The sequence below is a fragment of the Schistocerca serialis genome, chromosome 6 (assembly GCF_023864345.2).
Source record: "Schistocerca serialis cubense isolate TAMUIC-IGC-003099 chromosome 6, iqSchSeri2.2, whole genome shotgun sequence".
Classification (NCBI taxonomy): Eukaryota; Metazoa; Arthropoda; class Insecta; order Orthoptera; family Acrididae; genus Schistocerca; species Schistocerca serialis.
In genome coordinates, this window is record NC_064643.1 from 661,502,716 (window position 1) to 661,528,957 (window position 26,242).

General features: G+C 44.1%; 1 protein-coding gene across 1 annotated transcript in view; it reads right to left on the reverse strand.

The window, feature by feature from the left end:
- LOC126485021 (protein turtle homolog B-like) overlaps window positions 1–26,242 on the reverse strand; it is a 465,069-nt gene that overhangs the window by 91,175 nt on the left and 347,652 nt on the right. The window lies entirely within an intron of this gene.

Sequence of the window (26,242 nt, forward strand, 5' to 3'; positions counted from 1 at the left end):
CCTTGCAGTTCCCTGGTACTCTAATTAACAGCCTCTTCTGCGGCTTTGGCATACCTCATGACTTATCCACTCTATTTTCGTAGCAGTCGAGTGCTACTCAATATGTCCTTTTCTAAACATGCTGTCTGCGTAGTGTGCCAGTCACTTATGGCTTTGTCCCCTTTTATCACTGCTTAACCTCTACCAAAAAGTCGTTCACCCTTCGAATGTCTTCCTCATCAGTAATGGCAGCGTCGATTCAAAATTTGTTCCTTCGTGTATATGGAATAGCCCCCAGTACCTAGGTCATCTCCTTAATTTCTCGTTCACCCCATGTATTCTCTCACATACTCCAGCACTTCCTTCGAGTATCTCGTGCCTTTCGTTTCCCTAACGGAATTTGTCGAATGCTTCTTCCATCCTTCTCACCTCGTTACACATCTCCCATGTGTTGATTACATCGTGTATCTCCCAGTGATGACTGGTGGTCATTACGTCTTCGTGCTTGGCGAGAAGCACTCCCCCTTCGAGATGCTGGTTCCGTAACGCTTCCACCCTGACGGAAATCAGTAACCCCACTATAAACCACATCTTTGCGCCTCACCCACAGGCACGAAAAATTAATACTTTTCAGCCCCTTGAATTCATTGCTGCACGCCGCTGATTATACACTCCTGGAAATTGAAATAAGAACACCGTGAATTCATTGTCCCAGGAAGGGGAAACTTTATTGACACATTCCTGGGGTCAGATACATCACATGATCACACTGACAGAACCACAGGCACATAGACACAGGCAACAGAGCATGCACAATGTCGGCACTAGTACAGTGTATATCCACCTTTCGCAGCAATGCAGGCTGCTATTCTCCCATGGAGACGATCGTAGAGATGCTGGATGTAGTCCTGTGGAACGGCTTGCCATGCCATTTCCACCTGGCGCCTCAGTTGGACCAGCGTTCGTGCTGGACGTGCAGACCGCGTGAGATGACGCTTCATCCAGTCCCAAACATGCTCAATGGGGGACAGATCCGGAGATCTTGCTGGCCAGGGTAGTTGACTTACACCTTCTAGAGCACGTTGGGTGGCACGGGATACATGCGGACGTGCATTGTCCTGTTGGAACAGCAAGTTCCCTTGCCGGTCTAGGAATGGTAGAACGATGGGTTCGATGACGGTTTGGATGTACCTTGCACTATTCAGTGTCCCCTCGACGGTCATCAGTGGTGTACGGCCAGTGTAGGAGATCGCTCCCCACACCATGATGCCGGGTGTTGGCCCTGTGTGCCTCGGTCGTATGCAGTCCTGATTGTGGCGCTCACCTGCACGGCGCCAAACACGCATACGACCATCATTGGCACCAAGGCAGAAGCGACTCTCATCGCTGAAGACAACACGTCTCCATTCGTCCCTCCATTCACGCCTGTCGCGACACCACTGGAGGCGGGCTCCACGATGTTGGGGCGTGAGCGGAAGACGGCCTAACGGTGTGCGGGACCTTAGCCCAGCTTCATGGAGACGGTTGCGAATGGTCCTCGCCGATACCCCAGGAGCAACAGTGTCCCTAATTTGCTGGGAAGTGGCGGTGTGGTCCCCTACGGCACTGCGTAGGATCCTACGGTCTTGGCGTGCCTCCGAGCGTCGTTGCGGTCCGGTCCCAGGTCGACGGGCACGTGCACCTTCCGCCGATCACTGGCGACAACATCGATGTACTGTGGAGACCTCACGCCCCACGTGTTGAGCAATTCGGCGGTACGTCCACCCGGCCTCCCGCATGCCCACTATACGCCCTCGCTCAAAGTCCGTCAACTGCACATACGGTTCACGTCCACGCTGTCGCGGCATGCTACCAGTGTTAAAGACTGCGATGGAGCTCCGTATGCCACGGCAAACTGGCTGACACTGACGGCGGCGGTGCACAAATGCTGCGCAGCTAGCGCCATTCGATGGCCAACACCGCGGTTCCTGGTGTGTCCGCTGTGCCGTGCGTGTGATCATTGCTTGTACAGCCCTCTCGCAGTGTCCGGAGCAAGTATGGTGGGTCTGACACACCGGTGTCAATGTGTTCTTTTTTCCATTTCCAGGAGTGTATTAATCACACGAAATATATAACTAACTTAAAAATATTAAATGACCATGTCGTAGGCCTTAATCCATTCGGTTTCCTCATTACCGTTTCGTTCACTATCTCTTGTTTATCTTCCAATACCTTTCTCCTCACTGTCCCATTCTGGTCCACACCTCCTGTTCCTGGATTTACTCCCGGACGCGGTTGAAAAGGCTTCCTCCACACTAAATGCACAATTATCGTTCTTTCCGGCAACTGAGTCCTGACACTTGTTATGGCTCCTCATACTTCACAAAAAACTTGTCCTCCCCTCGGCGCATACGAAGATGATAGCATCACCCACGGAAAAACTCTGTTGTGTGCTATCCTTGCCGTATGGCCCATTGCGTCTTCGTGTTCGTCCAGTTTCCGTGTATTTGCCCTCCGTATTCTATTCAAAATTTCCGTACTCACTCTGGCAAGTTCCTTTACAGACACAGAACTAGCATCGACTGTAAAAAGAAAGCTATCGCTCCTCTTTTTATACCTCTTTTTATGTCCAAGCCGGTCAGGCACGTCCTGGCCTGCGCGCGGCCTTGAGGACGTTGCGCAATCCCTAAATCGCGGAATCTGGCCACTAGTAATACTAGGTGGCAAGCTTTCACTTCCTTGGACCGAAAGGCCTTGTTATACCACCGTACAACATGCCCCGCCCAGCCATTGTAATTGAGACGACACTCGCTCAGAGACCTAACAACCAACCGATTTGCCTGGAAGGAATCAAAATACTTCTCAATGAAACGAATCCTTGACCAATTGTTCACTAAAAGCGGATCAGTGTAATCGATTCTACTAGTTCGATTTTCCTTTCTTCGCTTTCAATACTTCGAATGTTGATGGCACTGTACGACCATATACTACACTCCTGGAAATTGAAATAAGAACACCGTGAATTCATTGTCCCAGGAAGGGGAAACTTTATTGACAGATTCCTGGGGTCAGATACATCACATGATCACACTGACTGAACCACAGGCACATAGACACAGGCAACAGAGCATGCACAATGTCGGCACTAGTACAGCGTATATCCACCTTTCGCAGCAATGCAGGCTGCTATTCTCCCATGGAGACGATCGTAGAGATGCTGGATGTAGTCCTGTGGAACGGCTTGCCATGCCATTTCCACCTGGCGCCTCAGTTGGACCAGCGTTCGTGCTGGACGTGCAGACCGCGTGAGACGACGCTTCATCCAGTCCCAAACATGCTCAATGGGGGACAGATCCGGAGATCTTGCTGGCCAGGGTAGTTGACTTACACCTTCTAGAGTACGTTGGGTGGCACGGGATACATGCGGACGTGCATTGTCCTGTTGGAACAGCAAGTTCCCTTGCCGGTCTAGGAATGGTAGAACGATGGGTCCGATGACGGTTTGGATGTACCGTGCACTATTCAGTGTCCCCTCGACGATCACTAGTGGTGTACGGCCAGTGTAGGAGATCGCTCCCCACACCATGATGCCGGGTGTTGGCCCTGTGTGCCTCGGTCATATGCAGTCCTGATTGTGGCGCTCACCTGCACGGCGCCAAACACGCATACGACCATCATTGGCACCAAGGCAGAAGCGACTCTCATCGCTGAAGACGACACGTCTCCATTCGTCCCTCCATTCACGCCTGTCGCGACACCACTGGAGGCGGGCTGCACGATGTTGGGCGTGAGCGGAAGACGGCCTAACGGTGTGCGGGACCGTAGCCCAGCTTCATGGAGACGGTTGCGAATGGTCCTCGCCGATACCCCAGGAGCAACAGTGTCCCTAATTTGCTGGGAAGTGGCGGTGCGGTCCCCTACGGCACTGCGTAGGATCCTACGGTCTTGGCGTGCATCCGTGGTTCGCTGCGGTCCGGTCCCAGGTCGACGGGCACGTGCACCTTCCGCCGACCACTGGCGACAACATCGATGTACTGTGGAGACCTCACGCCCCACGTGTTGAGCAATTCGGCGGTACGTTCACCCGGCCTCCCGCATGCCCACTATACGCCCTCGTTCAAAGTCCGTCAACTGCACATACGGTTCACGTTCACGCTGTCGCGGCATGCTACCAGTGTTAAAGACTGCGATGGAGCTCAGTATGCCACAGCAAACTGGCTGACACTGACGGCGGCGGTGCACAAATGCTGCGCAGCTAGCGCCATTCGACGGCCAACACCGCCGTTCCTGGTGTGTCCGCTGTGCCGTGCGTGTGATCATTGCTTGTACAGCCCTCTCGCAGTGTCTGCAGCAAGTATGGTGGGTCTGACACACCGGTGTCAATGTGTTTTTTTTTCCATTTCCAGGAGTGTACTTCATATGGTGACAATCCTGTATTCGGATAATGTTTTATGTTGTAGGTAGAGATTAAGGACCCCAATAGACATCACAATTAGTGTGATGTAAGTCAACGTAGTATCCAAGGGTCCTCCCGATTGTCCTATGCACTCCTTAAGTTCTTCCATTGGCTTGTTGAAGGAGAGGACTCGTCCTGTACTTAGTCACATTCAATAACTTACACAATTCTTTAAACAGCTTTAACGTGAAGTTCGTTCCTTTGTCAGTTATTGTTGTTTCAGGATCTCCAAATTTCATTATCCTGTTATTAACTAGAGCTTGTGCCACTGTTGCTGCCTGCTAGTTTGGCACTGCGACCATCTCTGCATATTGAGAAAAAGATCTGTAGTTGTGAGTACATACTTATTTCCTGCAGGTGTTTTACTGAATGGACCTAAAACATCAATTCCCAGAAACTCGAATGGTGCTAATGGTTCATGTAACCTCTGCAACCGTATTCTTGTCCGACAGAGATCTGATCTCTGTGCGCACTGTATGCAATTCCACACATACTGGTGTATGTCTGTGTGCCTGTTCCGCTACCAACACTTTTCCGCTATTCTATTGTTGGTAGATCTGCAACCTCCATGACCTACTAATAGGCGATCATGAGATTCTTGTAACACGTTATCCGTTAGCTTCGCCTGTTCCGCTACCTGCGCTTCCAACTTGGTTTCACTGAATACCAACCTATCCTGCATGCAAAACTGTGACTTTTGCTAATACAGCTTACATTCGCCATCTGGTCTTTTTACAGCTTGCCATTCCTTATGCTCACAACCCGAATACGTAACACTGCTACATTTGTAACTAAGCCATGTGCATTTCCATGTTTCGTCCCTGGTTTGTGCGTAATTTGAAAAAAGAATTCACTTAGTCTTACTGCCTATCGTGTCAACCTAGTGGGAGGATCGTTTAACCCCAACAAAAATTTTAATCTGTTAGTACTCTAAAACGTTTACCACACAGATAACATTTGAAATATGTCATTCCATAAATACGGTTTAACATCCCTTTCTCAGTTGTGGAATAATTTCTTTCTGCGGAATTATGTTTCCTTGATGCATTAGCTACCTAGTGTTCTACGCATTCTTCCTCTTGTGACAACTCACAACCAAGTTCATGATAGGATGCAACGCATGATAAAAGAAGTTCTATATTAAAATACGGAAACATAAATATAGGATTTGACATTAAAGCTTTTTCTAGCTCCTCAAAACCATGTTGGCACTCTTCTCACCATACAATTATAGTACCTCTTTTAACAATTTGCAACGATCTCGCAATATCCGGAAATCCTTTTACGGACCGGCGGTAATAGTTCGCCAGTAGCCAAAAACGATTGCAAATCCTTTACAGTTTCTGATGTAGGAAATTGACGTAGCGATCTAATTAACCTTGGGTTTCCTCAGCCCCATCTCCACTGATGATATGACCTAGGTATACTACTCCCTCTGTCCCAAAATGACATTTTTCCGTACTCAGTGGTAACTTCGCTGCTGTCCACCTTATGAATACTTCACATGTTGTTCCATTTCACTCCCATAGAGGATTACGTCATCGAGATACAGTAAGCATTGACGTGGTTTATAAAATCTGAGAACGCCATACAACAATCGCTGAAACGATACAGGAGCATTTTTTTGGCAGTGCCCCAGTGTCATGAAACCACTGTTTCGTGTCGATCCTGTGGAGCAACCTATATCTGGCTATTATTTAAATCCATTCTTGAAAAATACCTATATTGGCCTAAAGGACCCAAGGTTTCTGTGACGTTTGGCAAAGAGGCATCCTTCGTGTTCAGTCCATTTTTTTTCCTTTTGCATGTCGACTATTTCTGCTGTTCATGGACTGTTACGTTTTTTAAGTATTTCATCTTTCACCTGCTGATCGATAAATTCCTCCAAAATTGATTGCAGGGACCTACACTATGTGAGCAAAGGTATCCAGACACTCCCAAAAACATACGTTTTTCATATTAGGTTCATTGTGCTCCCATCTGCTGCCAGGTAGTCCATATCAGCGATCTCACCAGTCATTATCCACCGTGAGGGAGCAGAATGGGACGCTCCGCAGAACTCATGGACTTTTGTGGTCAGGTGATTGGGTGTCACTTGTGTCATACGTCTGTACGCGAGATTTCCACACTCCTAAGCATCCCTAGGTCCCCTGTTTCCGATGTGATAGTGACGTGGAAACGTGAAGGCACACGTACAGCACAAAAGCGTAAAGGCCGACTTCGTCTGTTGATTGACAGAAAGCGCTGACGGTTGAAGAGAGTCGTAATATTTAAGAAATGGACATCTGTCCAAACCATCACACAGAAATTCCAGACTACATCAGGATCCAATGCTCGTACTAGGACAGTTAGGCGGGAGGTGAGAAAACTTTGATTTCATGGTCGAGCGGCTGCTCATAAGCCACACATAACGCCGGTAAATTCCAAACGACGCCTAGCTTGATATACGGAGCGTAAACATTGGACGATTGAATAGTGGAAAAACGTTGTGTGGAGTGACGGATCACGGTACACAATGTGGCGATCCGATGGCAGGGTGTGGGTATGACAAACGCCCGGTGAACGTCATCTGCTAGCGTGTGTAGTGCCAACACTAAAATTCGGAGGCGGTGTGTTATGGTGTGGACATGTTTTTCATGGAGAGGGCTTGCAACCCACGCTGTTTTGCATGGCACTATCACAGCACAGGCCTACAGTGATGTTTTAAGCACCTTCTTGACTGCTACTGTTGAGGAGCAATTCCGGAATGGCGATAGCATCTTTCAACACGATCGAGCACATGTTCATAATGCACGGCCTTTGATGGAGTGGTTACACGACAATAACATCCCTGTAATAGGCTAGTCTGCACAGAGTCCTGACCTGAATCCTATAGAACACCTTTGGGGTGTTTAGGAACGTCGATTTGGTGATAGGCCCCATCGACCGATCTCGATAAATCTCGTGAGTGCAGCTCTCCGTGAAGAATGGTCTGCCATTACCCAAGAAACCTTCCAACACCTGATTGAACGTATGCCTGCGAGAGTAGAAGCTGTCATCAAGGGTAAGGATGGGCCATCACAATATTAAATGATTTACATTTTCCAAAAGGGCCATTACCAGCTACACCTACAACAGCATCATATAACAATGGGACATGAATCACCAGTCTACAGCAGACCATACAGAACATCTACAATGTGTAATCAAAAGTATCCGGACACCTGGCTGGAAATGACTAACAAGTTCGTGGCACCCTCCATCGGTAATTTCCAGTTTTCGATCCGCTTTTAGTCTGAGTTTTGCAGCTCTCAGTAACTCCGTATCAGACCAACCTCCCATCTGAGCCAGATTCCCTAAGTCTCCCACAAGGGCCTCGACATTCTTCGTTGCCTTAGCAAAGAAAGGAGCAGCTAAGCTTTGGACTGACAAATCAAAAACCCACAGTTACGGTCGCAGGTCTACCAATCTACGCTGTTCTGTATTATTCGGTATTAATTGTGCTAGCTACTCCAATAATATGCCTATTGCCTCCGGTTCTGTAAGTCTTTGTGTCGAAGATCTCTCCTTGACAACAATCATTTTGAGAACTAACATTCACAAGACAAGAAAATAAAATACAATAACTTAATTCTTACATCTAATAATGAGCTATCTCGACTCTCCGCATTGCCTAGCCATATACCCCAAACGATTACATGTATAAGATTTTACTGCTTCGTACATCGTGCTTAGTGACTCTCAAGGTTATACTGCGCAAATCTAACAGGAATTTACCAATCGTGACTTCCATGGCCTCTGGAAGGAGACAAACCCAATCGTTCTCTGCATGCAATAAAATTTACTTTCCAAAATCCATGACTGTGAAGCTCCTTCTCCATGAACAAAATACAATGAATGTTTTTTTACTCAGCGTGTCCTACGCTATAAGTTCACACATTGGTCCAACAAGACGACATCACTGTTCTGACACAAGTGTTAAATAACCTTTGATTGTCACCCATAAAGTGTGAAATGAGACGTCACTATGACAGTAGATTTGTTCAAATAATTTCTCTATTCCTTCCCTCAGTTGTTGTACATCAGGAGGAGCTTGGAAGGTCGTCAAATTGCCTCTCATGTGAAACAATAGACATCTAGCATTTGTGATAGCAAATGTCAGAATTTTACGGTGATTAGTTCTGAAATAAAGATAGTTTTTTCCCATCTTTCTCGTTCTCAACTGAAGGTCCTATGAATATGTTGATTTAAAGCTGGATAGCAATATAAGGTCATAACAAGTTTTCAGGGAAATGTAATTGAAAAAGAAGCCGTAAAGTCAGCAGAGAAGCCAGTAGATATTCAGAATGTTAACGACGTAAGTGTTGAGTGTAACAGTTCTGGAGGTTCATTCCTCAATACTGCTCCTACAGTTCACTTCTAGCCTGCAGTACAACCTGGATATAAGACTGTGCAGATACCAAAATGAAAATCTTATGTATTTCCATGGTGAAGAAATATCTGCCCTATTACAATTAAGGAAGACTACCTTAACATAGAAGTATGTTTCGTTCGAAAAAGAAGACTAATAATAAGGAGAAGGTGAAATTGAGCTAAATTTTTAAGAGTCGACAAATACTATAATCACTGCAGTACATGGTGTTATAATTACTACTGTCATTTTCTGTGCCCTTTCATTCTACATTTTGTCGGGTGAAGAAGTTGAACTGCCTTCTAGAGAGAGTCGTCCGTCTATTGAAGGAAGGCTTCTCGATGAAACAAGAGTGCTGAAAGCTACTGACAATGACTTAAATCAACATTATGCTCCACACTTGATTGAGGGAGGTGGCGCAGTGGTTAGCAAACTGGACTCGCACTCGGGAGGACGGCGGTTCAAACCCGCGGCCGGTCATCCTTATTTAAGTTTTCTGTGATGTCTCTAAAACAGTCCCGGCAAATGCCGGGATGGTTCCTTCGAAAGGGCACGACCGACTTCCTTACCCATCCTTCCCTAATCCGCTGGGACAGATGACCTCGCTGCTTGGTCCCCTCCCGCAAATCAACCCACCTCTACACTTGTTTTCCGAAAATGAGCATAATTTGAATAACCATATTATTGGGCACGTGTGCAATCTAGGAAATCGAACACTAATGAAAGAATATGCATCTTATTAGGCAAGTGAAGAAATCGCATTGGAAAATGGTGATTGGGGAACGAGATATGAAATGAATTTGTTAATAATGATGGGCGTTTCAGCTCCTGCATTCCGCTTAGTATGAAACTTCGGTTCGAAGAGGATTACAAGAAATTTATCTTAACGCTCTCCAAGATCTGATTCTAACAAGCAGCAGACGAGATACTGCATTTATTATCTCAGATGAAGTAGACACCAACTCCATAACGTTAGTGGAAAAAAATGGGTTTCGGATATAACAAAATTTCTAGTATCGAAGAAAGAACTAATTTCTTTATGAAATGGAAACAGTAAGTTAGACAATATTTTTGTCAAAGAAAAATTGGATCTCTAACGATTACGGCAAATACAGCTGTTCGGTTGAACACTGATAAAGTTGAAGGTGTATTTTTATTCGTCCCAGTTTCCCGAAAGGAACTATTCAGTCGATTATAGCACTAAGAATACTACCCGAATGAAGGAACGGTCTGCACTTTTCAGTTATTTGTTCACATGAAGATGATTGATATGAGAATTAAAATGCAAACAAGATCTTCTTTCCTAAGAAATACGATAGTACACTTTCTTGTTATTCATCATTTTTTTCCACAAATGACATCTTCAATTAATTGGTAAAAAGGCGTCTAATACTGTTATTTACACAAGTACATGAAAAAAGAAATAGCGTGCTTACGAAAGTTCGTGATGTAGAGTAATAATAGTTTTTCATGAAATTGAGTTCTATTTACAGTCTAGATAAGTAAGTTTTTCGTGCACCTACTTTCACCCACAACTTATGATGCCTGCATCACTGGCTCACCCACAGCGTGTCACGCTAACTTCATCAGTGTTCAGATGATTTAATTTATCCTCTCCGATGGATGCGAAATGTAGAGGTACTAAGACCGATTGCCTTCTCCAAATCAGTCATTAGTAATGAGCTGGATCTTGTTGTTATTCGATGGACTCCATCGATTTGATACTTGTCTCTCTGTGGCAAATAGATCAGTTTCTGGATCAGATTTACTCTCTGCGCACCCAGTTGTATTAATATCTACAAAGACGATTTCTTTTTCTCTTAAAGCAGTATACTATTTGATAGCACATTTAAAAGATGTATTAGCAGTAATTGTATCTCTAAAGAAATGTGCTTGTTAAACAGGAGATCTCACGCACTTTTCTATTTACAGCTGACCTTTTCAGCAACTATACTATATATTTCAGAGTAAAATTCAGTCATCTGTTGAACAGATACCGTTATTTCCCTTTACTAGTTTCCTGAAATTAATTTTTCATCTTTCACGTGTTTAATATTGGTTCAGTAAAGATCGATATCTTCTTCACAGAAGACACTTTGACATATACACAGATATTGTCGCAGTCGCCGTAGTCTACTGGTTATGATACTGGATTGTTGCGTGGAGGGTTATGAGTTCAAAACTCGCCTGAACCATGAAAAACTTTAATTTCTATATTCGGTTCGAGTACATTCTAGAATTATCCACAAATGGCAAGAAGTATTGTACTGGAATGTCCTGTAGCTGACCGGAGGCAGTTCGCTCCACGCTGTCGCATGTGCAACTGCTGAATAAACCTTCGTTAAGCGAAGTTAGTGTTCGCCATTCATCTACTTACACCTTCCTCTACGTGACAATATGATTAATTTACTGTAACTTAGCAAACTGTCAATCTGTTTTTCCAGTGATCACAGAGAATAAGTACATTTTTTAACGTAATGCTACATTACCCTTCTGGAAAGAAGATGCTGATATCTCCCAACTCTATAGTACGCTTCTAAAGATGACAAATCGATATGTCGAATCCAGTGAAGCGAAATAAAAATATTTGTGCAGCTGACGACTCAATTGTATTCTGAAACATATTATGTAGTATGAATCGAAGGGCAATATCAATCGGTAAGGATTTCATTCCCACATCTCGGTCTAGTCATTTACGCTACATCTGTAGTGCTTCGTCAGCATTCATAGAACTCTTACAGCTTCTTAAGCTAACGCTCATTCTTAGAAGAGGGGAAAGTAATAGTCGTGAATCCTGACAACGAATTTCATGGCTGTCTGTTGATCGCAAGCGTGTTTGAAGCCATATACAGGTAGTTCCAAGATGTATGATCAATATTCGTGTTTTTGACAGGACTATTCATTTGAAGTAAAAATCTTTAGATGGACCTATATTGCTAATGGTTCCAGGGACAGACGATGTACATACTTTTCTTGTATAAGTGGCGCGCACATTTGTTTATTATCCACCCAACGTCTTTGAGGGATCTACGGTGAAGGACTGAGAATGTATCAGAAGGATTGGTTAACTGTGTTTTATAATGCGCTGGCTAAAATTTCACTCATGTACACTAATGAAGAATATGCGGATTGTGGTGTATATTCATGGCTTGAGTTAGTGCTCCCGCTGCTGTCAAAAATCATAGGCGCTTTCCGATATGTCGAATTCGTGATCGTAGAACGTTTACCTGGGCTTCAGCACATTGCGTGAAACAGGTATTCTTGCAAGTTCCCGCAGTCCTTCTGAGCGTACAGTACAAGGACCTGCTGAGGAACTGCAACACATTGATCATATGGTGCAGCGTATCCCTATCACCAGCGCACGACAGCTTTCTGCACGTGTCCATGTCCCAAGAACACTTCTGTGGCAAACATTACAAGAGATAACTTCCATTTCACATAATGCCTATCAATAATCTTCGCAGTGACGACTACGCCACACCAGTTGACTCACTCATTAAATTAAAGTCATCATTTGCTTCCATTAATACTAACCACTGATGAAGCTGCATTCATGCGGAACGGAATCAGTCACGATAATCATCCATAATTGCAGGAATATCCACACGTTACGGTGGAGACCAGTTTCCAAGTTTGTTCCTCGATCAGTGTTTCGTGTGGTATGAAGAGTAACATGTTGACACGTCCACTCTTAGAAGAAAGGCTAATGACGAGGCAGAAGTGCATCCACATTTTCGAAAATTCTTTTGTTGAACACCTAGAAGACGTCCCTTTAGTCATGCACTTGCAGAGTAATGGAATCGTTCCACATCTTATTACACGTGTGACATCTCAACCACACTTATCCTAATCGGTAGATTCGTCATGATAGTACTATTAACTGACATTACGTTGCCAAAATCGCTAGGGAACATGGAGATGCATTGGGACCAGCAGCACAACTTGTCCTCCCGAAAGTACACAAATCCATTGAACCTGACGGTGAGACATGCAGACACTTACTGTGAATTGTACAACAGCTGTAATGTGACGTGAAAGATAATGATTATAGGAGAATGTGTTTAACGTAAGAATTTTCCAATGGATACTTCGTAAAATGCTTGTTGAAATGTTTGCTACATGGGTACATGTGTGAAACTGAAAATGTATTGAACAATACAGAAAATAATTGACAACGATTACTAAACGATATCTATCTCGGGAACTATTGAGAATATGGCATACATCGATCTGAAGGTTTTTGCTGCAAATGGCCTTTCCTGTCTTGTCATGTCCCAGAGTACTGACCATTCCTTCTGAGACACTTGTATAAGCTGTGACTAGATAGCGACCGTACTTTCGTCTCGGATGTCTTGTTTAGGAGGCAGACATCTTACTCAAGGGAAACTTTTCTGAATCTGGGGGAGGGGCGAACTTTTAAGTTTTTGGCAATGTGTCATATTTCTCACTGCTTCTTTTCTCTCTAGGAACACGCCTACCACCCTTTTTGCTTGCTAAGGATGCCTAACCACAGAAAATTCATTTGTTCTGAATGAACCTACAGTCTTGGTCACAGTAGGGAAGATTTCTGATTAATTCCTTCTTCATCGCACGACACTTTAATAAGTCCCGGATAAGACTTCAGCAAAACGGTTAGTGGAAAATCATATCATTCACAGTACTAGCTCCGCCGACGTATCATTTGAAATCTCACTGAATGGTTTATGGTTAGTTATAAAACCAGAATGTCGTGTGTTCGTGAAGTTTTAATAGGAAGGGAGGTGAGTTAAAGATTTGTTTCCAGAACACGATGTGTGTATGACTGAGGACAAGAGATGCCGTTCACTTCCTGCACTACCAATGAAAATGGGTATTGACTGCTGAATTGAAATGTGATGTAACAGTGTCATTATCACTCGAGAGGTTGGCCATTTGACAAGATAAGTAGAATGCACGTTTCTGTTCTGTTGAACAGAGGAATGCCAACATAGTGAATTATTCTTACTCATGTTTTCGACAGAACTAACTCTTGTCCCCATTATAATCTATATGCAAACGGTAATAGAATATGATGTCCACCGCGCAGCATGCAATATTTGTCGGAGGAGAGCAGTTATCATCAAAGGAATTGGCGACCTTTATCAGTTCGATTTAGTTACCTTCTCACATATTACAAATACAATTCGAGGAATAAATACTTAATAGCGATAATGGAGGCGTACTTCAAATATAAGTGAATCGCCGCTCTAAATATTAAAACTGGTAGAAAGGTTGCAGTTGCACTTAACAAATGTAATGATGTAGTAATAGATTGCGAATTATAGACGTAAGTAACAAATTCCACTACTCATTTCAAGAAGGTAACTGTAAGCGTAATGTCATATCGCTGGTTTAGTTGTGGAGTATCTCTGCGGGCAGCCGCGTCTGCAGAGTCGAGCACCGGACACGGAACTGTTATGTTGTGTTGTGTGTGCATGTGAGAGGCATTATAATTATGGAAGTTCAAGTGTTGCTGCAAGTGCTATTACAGGAAAGTGATGAAATAGGGAAGTGATTCAGAGGAAGAAGCGTAATGATTTAATTAAAAATGAGCAGTGTCGCCAACAACGTATTCGCGTATCCTCTCGTTTCGTGTGGCACTGTACATCGACCATCCGTACCGTGTTCGGTCCCTCAGAATGAACTAGTGTGAATCAGTAATACTATTCACCACAAAAGAGAGCATTTAAGAGCCAGTGTCGATAAGCGAGCGTGAGATCGTGTGTTCAGTCATCGCGTTCCGCTACATCAACAATCAGCTGCGCCTCGAGAGTTACGCGTACGCTCGTCAGAGTGATATTGTGGACTGGTAATCATCCATTAATTGGGATAAATACTTAAGACTTGGAATGGAAACAGTGCAACCTGTGATTTTCTTTTATCGTCTCAGAATATAGTTGTTCATACCAGATGACAGACAGTGTTATGTTTGATGTCGAGTGGCTCCCCTAAACCTGCTTGCATATTTAGATTCACAATTTCAGGCAAGCAAGCAGCAGTGTGGAGCAGAACAAAACGACCACCAGGGTACAGGGCGCACGTTCAAGAACGAGAAGCGAAAACCAGTTAAAGGGACCCCCACCATCTGTATCCCCGGGCGTGTTACATGGCGATGTGATGTAGGACCTGCAATTTCAGATAAGAAGTGCCGTATAATTAATTTGGAGTGTGAACTATTTTTGTTTAAACAGTAATTGTTAATATGGATTGTTGAGTGACGTCACGCGATCTGTAGGATGTGTACGCCAGAGAACTAGTAATAGACTGTATGTACTCGTCCGATCTGTGATACGGCAAAGAACTAGTGCTACGAAATAAACATACTCCATGGTGGAGCGCTTTTGACGATGCTAGGGCCACCTATGTGTAAATGTGAGCACTTATTTGGCAGCCATTACGGTAGACGACGCTAGTGTCACCTATCTCCAAAAGTGAAAATTTTTTGGCAGCCATCATTGTATACGACGTGAGCGGTGCCCAGGAGCGAAGCTGCAACCATTACCATGAGTTGCACAGAAGGCGCAGTGCTGACATCGTCATGGCGCTACGGAGCAGCTCAGCTGCGACTGCGGGGCCCCCAGACAACGCAAAGTAAGTCGCGCATCACAGCGTTACCTCACGCAACTGAAGCAACGAGAGTAATTAACTGGCAGTGCAGCTTGCGTTCTATAATTACGTAATTACAAACAGTGACAGTTAAAATTCTTTTGTATCATTAAATTAAAGTCACGAGACATTATCTACCTTGCCGGTCGAACAGTAAAGTAAATGTCACTGTCAGACCTTGTTTACTTAGTAGTCTAATTTTTAACAACAATTTATACAATTGCTGAACTATATTTACGTTAGCTTATATTTCATTTTTCTTTTCTTTTACTTGATTTTGTACGTTATGTCTGCTTCTGAGCACGAATTACAGCGTTGAATGCATACGGCGTTGTAGTTTGGTTGTAGTTATTGCCATCCATTCTGTGCTACGAGTGCTATTGTGATTTGTTCTTTCTTGCTTGGGTGACTTTATGGTGGTTCAGTAGGGCAAATTATGAGGTTGGTGCAACTGCAGTGTGACAGGGAGGTGAAAAATAACTCTTTACACGAAAGTAATCAGGTGGAGACGGAAACAGAACCAAGGAGTACTGAAGTGTCGAAGGATTCCAGTATAGGGGACAGTAGTTTATCTACAGCGATGAGAAGTCAAAATGCGGTGTCGTCACCAATCACGGAGACGGCCAGACGAGTTGACTGTAAACTTAGGTGTGATCTGTCCACTGTTGGATGCTCATAACTTTACTGCAGGACAACCAGAAATTATTATTGCAAGATAACAAACAATTAAGGGAAGATATTATGCATCAGAAGGAAAATATTAAGCTGTCGGTGGAGCAGATAAACGAACGACTCAGTAAAAAGAACGATGAGACTAATGAGGCTCTAACTAAACTGGCTGAGTCCAGTCTTCAGAGGATAGATGAACTTACCATTCGGTTTGAGGAGAACGTTGCAGGCAATACTAAACGTTTTGGAAAGATAGAATCGAATGTGAAAGAAGTGACGGAAGAACTTACTAGAAAGGTTGAGAGTTATGGCGAGCATTTCGAACAACTGGACGAGGAAGTTAACCACTGTACACACAGGATATCAGCTGTTGCGCTAAACCAGGATTCTTATGCACGGCGAATAGAAGAGGTGTACACTTAGGAACAGGTTGGTCAGCAGGTGAAGAGTGAAGTGAAATCACTATTACGTGATGGAAGCATTGTTGGAGGTAGCTTAATTGGTATACAAAATGATTAGGTCTTCCTGGGCTTAGGGAATTTTAAGAACTTCGAACCAAATAGAAGATGGCATCCCAGAGATTTCTTATATCAATTTAAGGGCGTGTTAACTGAATTAAGGGGCGGGCAAAGAACGGCACGCTTCGTTGCAGCAAGATTGGAAGGTAAAGCTGGTACCTGGGGCATGAGAACAGGACGTAAGTGTACAATTTTTTGAATTTGAAAAGGAATTTTTGCAACAATATTGGTCGCGACGGAAGCAAAATGAAGTACGTAACAGTCTATACCAAGGTAATAGGTTTGAGAGCGGGCGTGACAAGAAATTAATAAAAAAAATTGTCAAGATTATTATGAAAGGAACCTGTATTTAGATGAACCGATGACGACAGAAGCTATAGAGTCCCTGATCATAAGTAAACTACCAACAGGAGTTCAGGGTATGTTGTTAGCAATTACTAGAGACGACAGAGGCAGTGAAGTCTGCCCTAGGACAATTAGATACGTTGAATGATTCATGAGGAACAGGCGGAGGAGAAGGTGATAGTAGAGTATCAGGGAACAACGAATCCAATACAGATACCCATTCAAACCGTAACAATAGACACAGAGGACGACATTGGAATAATAGTAATGGCAGGAGACATGGCAGTAGTGTCTGTGGCCGTGGTGGTCACAGAGGACACCATGGTGGCTACGGATATCGGAACCCAGGGCAAGATGTATCATATGACTAGGTGCGAAGCTCATATCATAGCCTGGACAGGCAGCATAGGGAAGGAACACAGGAAAACTAGGGGAGATTCCTGGTGCACCCTGATCAGGAACGGAGAATGGAGGGCCCATAATTATGTCTATTCGCAAGCTGGATAATGTGACAGAGATTGTGGAAGAAATATTGCAATCAGTTGGTGAAGGCAGTGAGGAAGCCATACAGCCTGTAATTGAAGCAGAAATCTTTGGTACTTGTATCGATGTTTTAGCGCATTCTGGTAGCCAGGTTAATGCAGTATGTCAGGAGCTCTATATAAAGTGGTTGTAACAAGGAAGGAGGATACCCAGTTTTCCTGTACATGGAATATGTATCAAATGTGTCGTTGGTGCAAAGAGCAAGTTTATTAAGGAACAGATCTTAGACACAATGAAGCTTGGTGATTAAGATTATGATGTGTCGGCACTAGTCGTGCCCGGGTTGGCAATGCCCTTTATCTTAGTGGTCGACTGGCTAAGTGACCATAAGGCTCAATTAAACTTTTGAAAAGGATGTGTGAAAGTGCAGAAAGGAGGAACGGAAGTTGTTATTGCCTTTAAAGAGAGGAGTAATGTCAAAGATGTAGTTGGAACGACGAAGATATATTGTGATATCGATCTGCAACTAACAACACAAGGCGCTGTGAAAGGAGATTCGGGAGCTCTGAGCAAGAATCAGTGGAGATGGGAAAGCAATATCAGCACGGAAGACACTGAACCTGTTGTCAAACGGAAGCTCCAGTTGTTAGAGCACCAAGACAGTGAAGCCAAAGACGAATTGATGAGTCCTGCAAACGTACAGGCCGAGTTTTTCAAGTGAACATGGTATAATCAAGACCTGTTAGTGCAAATTACAAGAGAAGGAACATGAACAATTTTTTGTACGGCCTTATGCGATACCACAACCGGAATGTGAAGCAGTGGATGAAAAGCTCAGGAGAATGTTGCCAATAGGAATAATAGAAATGTCAACTAGCCAATAGAACAACCCATTGTTAGTTGTGGAAAAGAGGAATGGCGATGTCAGAGTAGTATTAAATGCAAGTCCCATAATCATCATCATCATCATCATCATCATTTAAGACTGATTATGCCTTTCAGCGTTCAGTCTGGAGCATAGTTCCCCTTATAAAATTCCTCCATGATCCCCTATTCAGTGCTAACATTGGTGCCTCTTCTGATGTTAAGCCTATTACTTCAAAATCATTCTTAACCGAATCCAGGTACCTTCTCCTTGGTCTGCCCCGACTCCTCCTACCCTCCACTGCTGAACCCATGAGTCTCTTGGGTAACCTTGCTTCTCCCATGCGTGTAACATGACCCCACCATCTAAATCTGTTCGCCCTGACTGCTACATCTATAGAGTTCATTCCCAGTTTTTCTTTGATTTCCTCATTGTGGACACCCTCCTGCCATTGTTCCCGTCTTCTAGTACCTGCAATCATCCTAGCTACTTTCATATCCGTAACCTCATCCTTGTTGATAGGGTAACCTGAATCCTCCCAGCTTTCGCTACCATACAACAAAGTTGGTCGAAAGATTGAACGGTGCACAGATAACTTTGTCTTGGTACTGACATCCTTCTGGCAGAAGAGAGTAGATCGTAGCTGAGCGCTCACTGCATTAGCTTTGCTACACCTCGCTTCCAGTTCTTTTACTATGTTGCCATCCTGTTAGAATATGCATCCTAAGTACTTGAAACCGTCCACCTGTTCCAACTTTATTCCTCCTATTTGGCACTCACTCAATCCGTTTATCTCTCTTTCCCACTGACATTACTTTCGTTTTGGAGATGCTAATCTTCATACCATAGTCCTTACATTTCTCATCTAGCTCTGAAATATTACTTTGCAAACTTTCAATCGAATCTGCCATCACAACTTAGTCATCCGTATATGCAAGACTGCTTATTTTGTGTTCAAATATCTTAATCTCACCCAGCCAGTCTATTGTTTTCAACATATGATCCATAAATAATATGAACAACAATGCAGACAGGTTGCAGCCTTGTCTTATCCCTGAAACTACTCTGAACCATGAACTCAATTTACCGTCAACTCTGCTACCTGACTATCCATGTAAAGACCTTTAATTGCTTGCAAAAGTTTGCTTCCTATTCCATAATCTCGTATAACAGTCAATAACTTCCTCCTAGGAACACGGTCATATGCCTTTTCTAGATCTATAAAGCATAGATACAATTCCCTGTTCCACTCATAACACTTCTCCATTATTTGCCGTAAGCTAAAGATTTGGTCCTGACAACCTCTAAGAGGCCTAAACCCACACTGATTTTCATCCAATTGGTCCTCAACTAATACTCTCACTTTCCTTTCAACAATACCTGAGAAGATTTTACCCACAACGCTGATTAAAGAGATACCTCTGTAGTTGTTTAAATCTTTTCTGTTTCCATGTTTAAAGATTGGTGTGATTACTGCTTTGGTCCAGTCTGATGGAACCTGTCCCGACTCATAGGCCTTTTCAATTATCCTGTATAGCCATTTAAGACCTGACATTCCACTGTATTTGATGAGTTCCGACTTTATTTCATCCATCCCAGCTGCTTTATTGCACTGCAATCTATTGACCATTTCTCCACTTCCTCAAATGTTATCCTATTTCCATCATCATCCTTATCCCATTATACCTCGAAATCTGAAACATTACTGATCGTATTTTCACCTACATTGAGCAACTCTTCAAAATATTCCCTCCATCTGCCCAAGGAATCCGCAGGATACACCAGCAGTTTTCCTGACCTGTCCAAAATACTTGTCATTTCCTTCTTACCTCCCTTTCGAAGACTGCTAATTACACTCCAGAATGGTTTTCCCGCAGCTTGACCCAAAGTCTCCAACCTGTTTCGAAAGTCTTCCCAAGATTTCTTCTTGGATGCTGCAATTATCTGTTTGGCTTTGTTTCTTTCTTCAACATAACTTTCTCTGTCTACCTGAGTTCTAGTATGTAGCCATTTTTGATACACCTTCTTTTTCCTTTTACAGGCTGCCTTGACTGTGTCATTCCACCAAGCTGTTTGCTTCATCCTACCTTTACACACTACTGTTCCAAGACACTCTTTAGCCACTTCTAGTACTGTGTCCCTGTACCTTGTCCATTCCCTTTCGAATGACTGTAATTGACTACATTGAACAAACTGGTACCTTTCTGAGATCATTGTTATGTTCTTGTGCCTGATTTTCTTATCCTGAAGTTTCTCCACCCTTATCCTTCTACATATGGACCTGGCCTCCTGCACTTTCGGCCTCACAATCCCAGTTTCACTGCAGATTAAATAATGATCAGTGTCATCAAAGAATCCCCTGAATACACGTGTGTCCCTCACAGCCTTCCTGATCCGTTATTATATAGTCAATGATAGATCTGGTTCCCCTGCCTTCCCAAGTATACCAGTGAATATTCGTATGCTTAAAAAAGGAGTTTGTGATTACTAAGCCCATACTGGCACAGAAACCCAAGGGTTGTTTCCCGTTCTTGTTGGCCTCCATATCCTCTCCAAATTTACCCATAACCTTTTCATACCCTTCTGTTCGATTTCTAATCCTGGCATTAAAATCACCCAAAAGCAGAACACTGTCCCTTTCCTTTACTCTAACAACTACATCACTGAGTGCCTCATAAAAACTATCCATCTTATCTTGATCTGTCCCTGCACAATGCTAATATACTGACACAATCCTAATTTTCTTGCTAGACACTGCCAAATCTATCCACATCAATCGTTCGTTTACATACCTTATTGCAACTACGCTGGGAACCATTTCTTTCCCGATGTAAAGCTCTACACCCCATTGTGCCAGTCCTGTTTTGACTCCTGACAGGTACACCTTGTTTCTCCCACTTCCTCTTCTATCTCACCCCTTACCCGAATGTCACTAACAGCTAAAACGTCCAGCCCCATCTTACTTGCAGCCTCTGCCAGCTCTACCGTCTTCCCAGAGTAGCCCCCATTGATACTAATAGTTCCCCATCTCATTACCATTTGTTTGCCACGTCGTATCTTAGGAGTCCCTGGTTTGTCAATTAGAGGTGGGACTCCGTCACCTCCAAAGGTCTGAGGCATTGTGCTCTGATTGTTGCCAGCATCATATTTAAAGTACCAGGGAAGCAGGTAGCTAGCCTTACTTGCCCTGAGTCCCATTGTGGTTTACCCCTAATGGTTGAGGGACTAACCGGTGGATTTCGTAGTCTTTGCTGTATAAGCACAAAGGTGACCACGACTCAGAATATGTCCGAGATGCCCAGCCTTATTCCAAAGTAACTGGTATCTGCCGGGACCACTTACTTGGCCACTCATACGTTGCCAGTGGTTCATGAACTAGGACATGACTACAGGAATCCAAACCATGAACCAAGTCCAGTATATAAAATTATTATTCCAGAAAGAGACAGACCTGATAATTTGGAAGAGATTCTCCAAAAGTTTCATGGGGCAAGAGTATTAAGTAGTATTGATCTCAAATCGGGGTACTGGAAGTTCCCTCTACATAAGACCTTTCACTGCATTCCTGTAAGGAGGAAGAAGCTACCAATATCATGTAATACCATTTGGCCTTAATATATCCATGTCTGCCTTTGTTAGACAATTGGATAAGGTCACTGTGAACGTTGATGACATCTCGATAACAACTGCGAACTGTGAAGAGCGTGTTAAAACACGAAGAAGTACTCATGACCTTCGAGAAAGCAGGAGTGACAGCGAATTCAGAGAAATCGGATTTTGAAAGGAGTGACGTTAAGTTTCTTGGCCATATCGTTAATGCACAGGGGATCAAACCGGATGAGGATAAACTACAAGCGGTCAAGGATTTCCTGCGCCACGCTGTAAGAAGCAAACAAGAGGTTTCCTTGGTTTATGTGGATGGTATACCAAGTTTATAAGTGGTCAGTCACTTAGTAACCCACATCTGTTGAATCTGCTGAAGAACAAGGTGTTATGGGATTGGACATGTGAATGCCAAGGCGCTTTCGAGGAAATAAAACAACAGCTGTGCGATCCTAAGCTGCTTTCTCACCCAGACTTGAGCAAGGAATTTTACTTGGCTTGTGACTGTTCAGACTATATATTAGGAGTACACTTATATCAGCTGGATGAAACGTACTCGGATAGTGTTAAAACAATAACATTTGCAAGCAGCGCTCTGACTAAATGGGAACGGCAATATACAGTTACAGGGAGAGAGGCATTAGCTGTCCTGTGGGGTCTCACAAAATTCAGATATTACCTGGTTGACAAAACCACCAAGGTAGTCACGGACCATAAGGCATTGACCTTTCTACTCTATGGCAAATTATACAGTAGACATCTCACCAGATGAGCGCTTGCCTGACAAGAATATATATTTAATGTTGTCTACCGACCTGGGAACCGAAACATCATACCTGATGAACTTTCGAGGATGCGACCAGGTGTGGGTGATAGAAGTGTTAGTGGGCCACAACGGCAGGAATTAGGCATTAATTTTATCAAAGGCGTTCAATACAACTCACATGTTATCGATTTACGAAAGTATATCCGTCGTGAGCAAAATGAAGATTATGCATTGAAGAGTGTGAAGGTGAAATACGGGTGTGCTGGAGAAAATAAACTGAGAAAATATTATTTAATTCATCAAAACATTCTATACCCTCGTGTGGATGAATGGTCGCAGGACTGGAAGCAGTGCATTCCGGAACATGCTGTTGAGAAGCTGGTGTGGTACACGAATTTCAGTAATGCCACTTTCGTGTGAACAAATGTCTAAGGAAGGAATGTATTTCCGTCGGCATGAGCAGAAAGATTAGGAAGATATTACAAACCTGTGATGTGTGCCAGAAGACTAAGACAACAACTGTTAGCCATCAGGGACCTATGCACATCATAATTATTGATGGAATCAAAGACATTGTGGCCGTCGACTTACTTGGTCCACTGAGACTATGTCCCGTGGCAATTTCCCACAGCTCATAGTGGTGTTAGAAGTGTGTTCAAAATATGTAAAGTTCTGCCCCCCTAAGGAAAGCAACTGGTAAGGCAATGTCCGCGAGAATGGAAAATGGCTATTTCGTACAGGCGAGCAGATCAACACAAGTGATATCAGACAATGGCCCACCATTTATATCATGGGAGTGGAATGATATATGGCGGAGGAATAGTTGGGCAAAAGTTCTGATAGCCAAATATAGACCAGCCTCAAATCCAGCTGCGAGAGTCGTGAAAGAGGTGAACCGCATGTGCAAGACATACTGCAGTTGGAAACATATCAAATGGAATGAGTATATAACAGATTTCGAGGGTGTAATCAATAGCCTAGCTCATGCTGCGAAAGGTTTTGCATCATGTGAAATACTGCTGAACCAACCTGCTGAAAGTATATTCTCCAATATCTTGAATGACTCTCCCGCTGTGGATCAATCGTGGGACAGAAAAATTGAATTGTCCATGGAACTTTACGCGCTGAGGTTCAGCGGCGGAAAGAAAGACATGATAAGATCGTGCGACCGATTAAGTATGAAGTCGGTGACCTTGTGTTAATCAAAACCCACACACGTTCTAGCAAGCTGAACGAAGAATTTAAGAACTACCATCATGAACACCACGGACCATATCGTATTATTGATATCAAATGTCCTAATACTGTTGAACTGGTTCTTGTGAAAGGTAGACACGAGGGAAAACACCATGTGGAAAACATTAAACTATACCATAGTGAGCAAGATTAATGACTGATTGTTGTATGTGAGATGTGGGGACTGTACACATGCGAGCTGTTATTGGCCTTCCGTCAAGACATTAATTTTCGATTATTGTGAGGTTTCATCAGGACACTCTAATCGAGTGAAATTTAACTAGTATGTTAATGCAATATCATTTTTTTTCTTCTTTTTACTTTCTATTTAATCTATATTATATGTATTACATTCATTCTTGCCCATACAGTGATATCGTTTGAGTGATTACTAGTGTCTAGTGTCTATAGGTTGTGCTATCCGAAAGTTTTTCATTTAAAAGTTTCTTGCTACTCCTGCTTAATGATTGTTATAATTTTTCAAACCATTCACTTAGTAACTAAACTTAACTTAGTGGAGATCCATATATTCTTTTCTTATTAGCCTATGTTTTTTTCTACAATGTCATATAGAACATTGTAATGTCTACTGTAGTAGTAACAGACTATGAGCAAGTTGAATAGGCATTGCTAAGACAGCACTGAGAGTGTCATGAACCTGTTTCATATACGCCAATGGACGGATTACCTCGAGGCGAGAGTGGCGAACTGACGAATGTACTGCACATCTGCTCTACTGCTCAGCATCGATGCTGCAGTCACTCCCCACCCCTTTCAATGCAAAGAACGCTCCCTTGTCACTAAGCGTTGTTAGTAGTGAAATATTTATGTTTTTTGCTGGATTTTTGACAACCCAGTGCTGACGAAGGTTCTCTAGTTTTTGCCTCATAGTGTCATAAGTGATACTGTCTACCTGGAGTAGCATTGAAGGCGTGTGTTTTTCTACTATTCTTTTTATTTATCATATTCTTTCAGGCACCTACCTATCATATCCCACCTATTGTATATGTCATCGTAAACTTTTCTATTTCAAGGACGTAATATTCTTGTGTCTTATACACTCCTGGAAGTGGAAAAAAGAACACATTGACACCGGTGTGTCAGACCCACCATACTTGCTCCGGACACTGCGAGAGGGCTGTACAAGCAATGATCACACGCACGGCACAGCGGACACACCAGGAACCGCGGTGTTGGCCGTCGAATGGCGCTAGCTGCGCAGCATTTGTGCACCGCCGCCGTCAGTGTCAGCCAGTTTGCCGTGGCATACGGAGCTCCATCGCAGTCTTTAACACTGGTAGCATGCCGCGACAGCGTGGACGTGAAACGTATGTGCAGTTGACGGACTTTGAGCGAGGGCGTATAGTGGGCATGCAGGAGGCCGGGTGGACGTACCGCCGAATTGCTCAACACGTGGGGCGTGAGGTCTCCACAGTACATCGATGTTGTCGCCAGTGGTCGGCGGAAGGTGCACGTGCCCGTCGACCTGGGACCGGACCGCAGCGACGCACGGATGCACGCCAAGACCGTAGGATCCTACGCAGTGCCGTAGGGGACCGCACCGCCACTTCCCAGCTAATTAGGGACACTGTTGCTCCTGGGGTATCGGCGAGGACCATTCGCAACCGTCTCCATGAAGCTGGGCTACGGGCCCGCACACCGTTAGGCCGTCTTCCGCTCACGCCCCAACATCGTGCAGCCCGCCTCCAGTGGTGTCGCGACAGGCGTGAATGGAGGGACGAATGGAGACGTGTCGTCTTCAGCGATGAGAGTCGCTTCTGCCTTGGTGGCAATGATGGTCGTATGCGTGTTTGGCGCCGTGCAGGTGAGCGCCACAATCAGGACTGCATACGACCGAGGCACACAGGGCCAACACCCGGCATCATGGTGTGGGGAGCGATCTCCTACACTGGCCGTACACCACTGGTGATCGTCGAGGGGACACTGAATAGTGCACGGTACATCCAAACCGTCATCGAACCCATCGTTCTACCATTCCTAGACCGGCAAGGGAACTACTTGTTCCAACAGGACAATGCACGTCCGTATGTATCTCGTGCCACCCAACGTGCTCTAGAAGGTGTAAGTCAACTACCCTGGCCAGCAAGATCTCCGGATCTGTCCCCCATTGAGCATGTTTGGGACTGGATGAAGCGTCGTCTCACGCAGTCTGCACGTCCAGCACGAACGCTGGTCCAACTGAGGCGCCAGGTGGTAATGGTATGGCAAGCCGTTCCACAGGACTACATCCAGCATCTCTACGATCGTCTCCATGGGAGAATAGCAGCCTGCATTGCTGCGAAAGGTGGATATACACTGTACTAGTGCC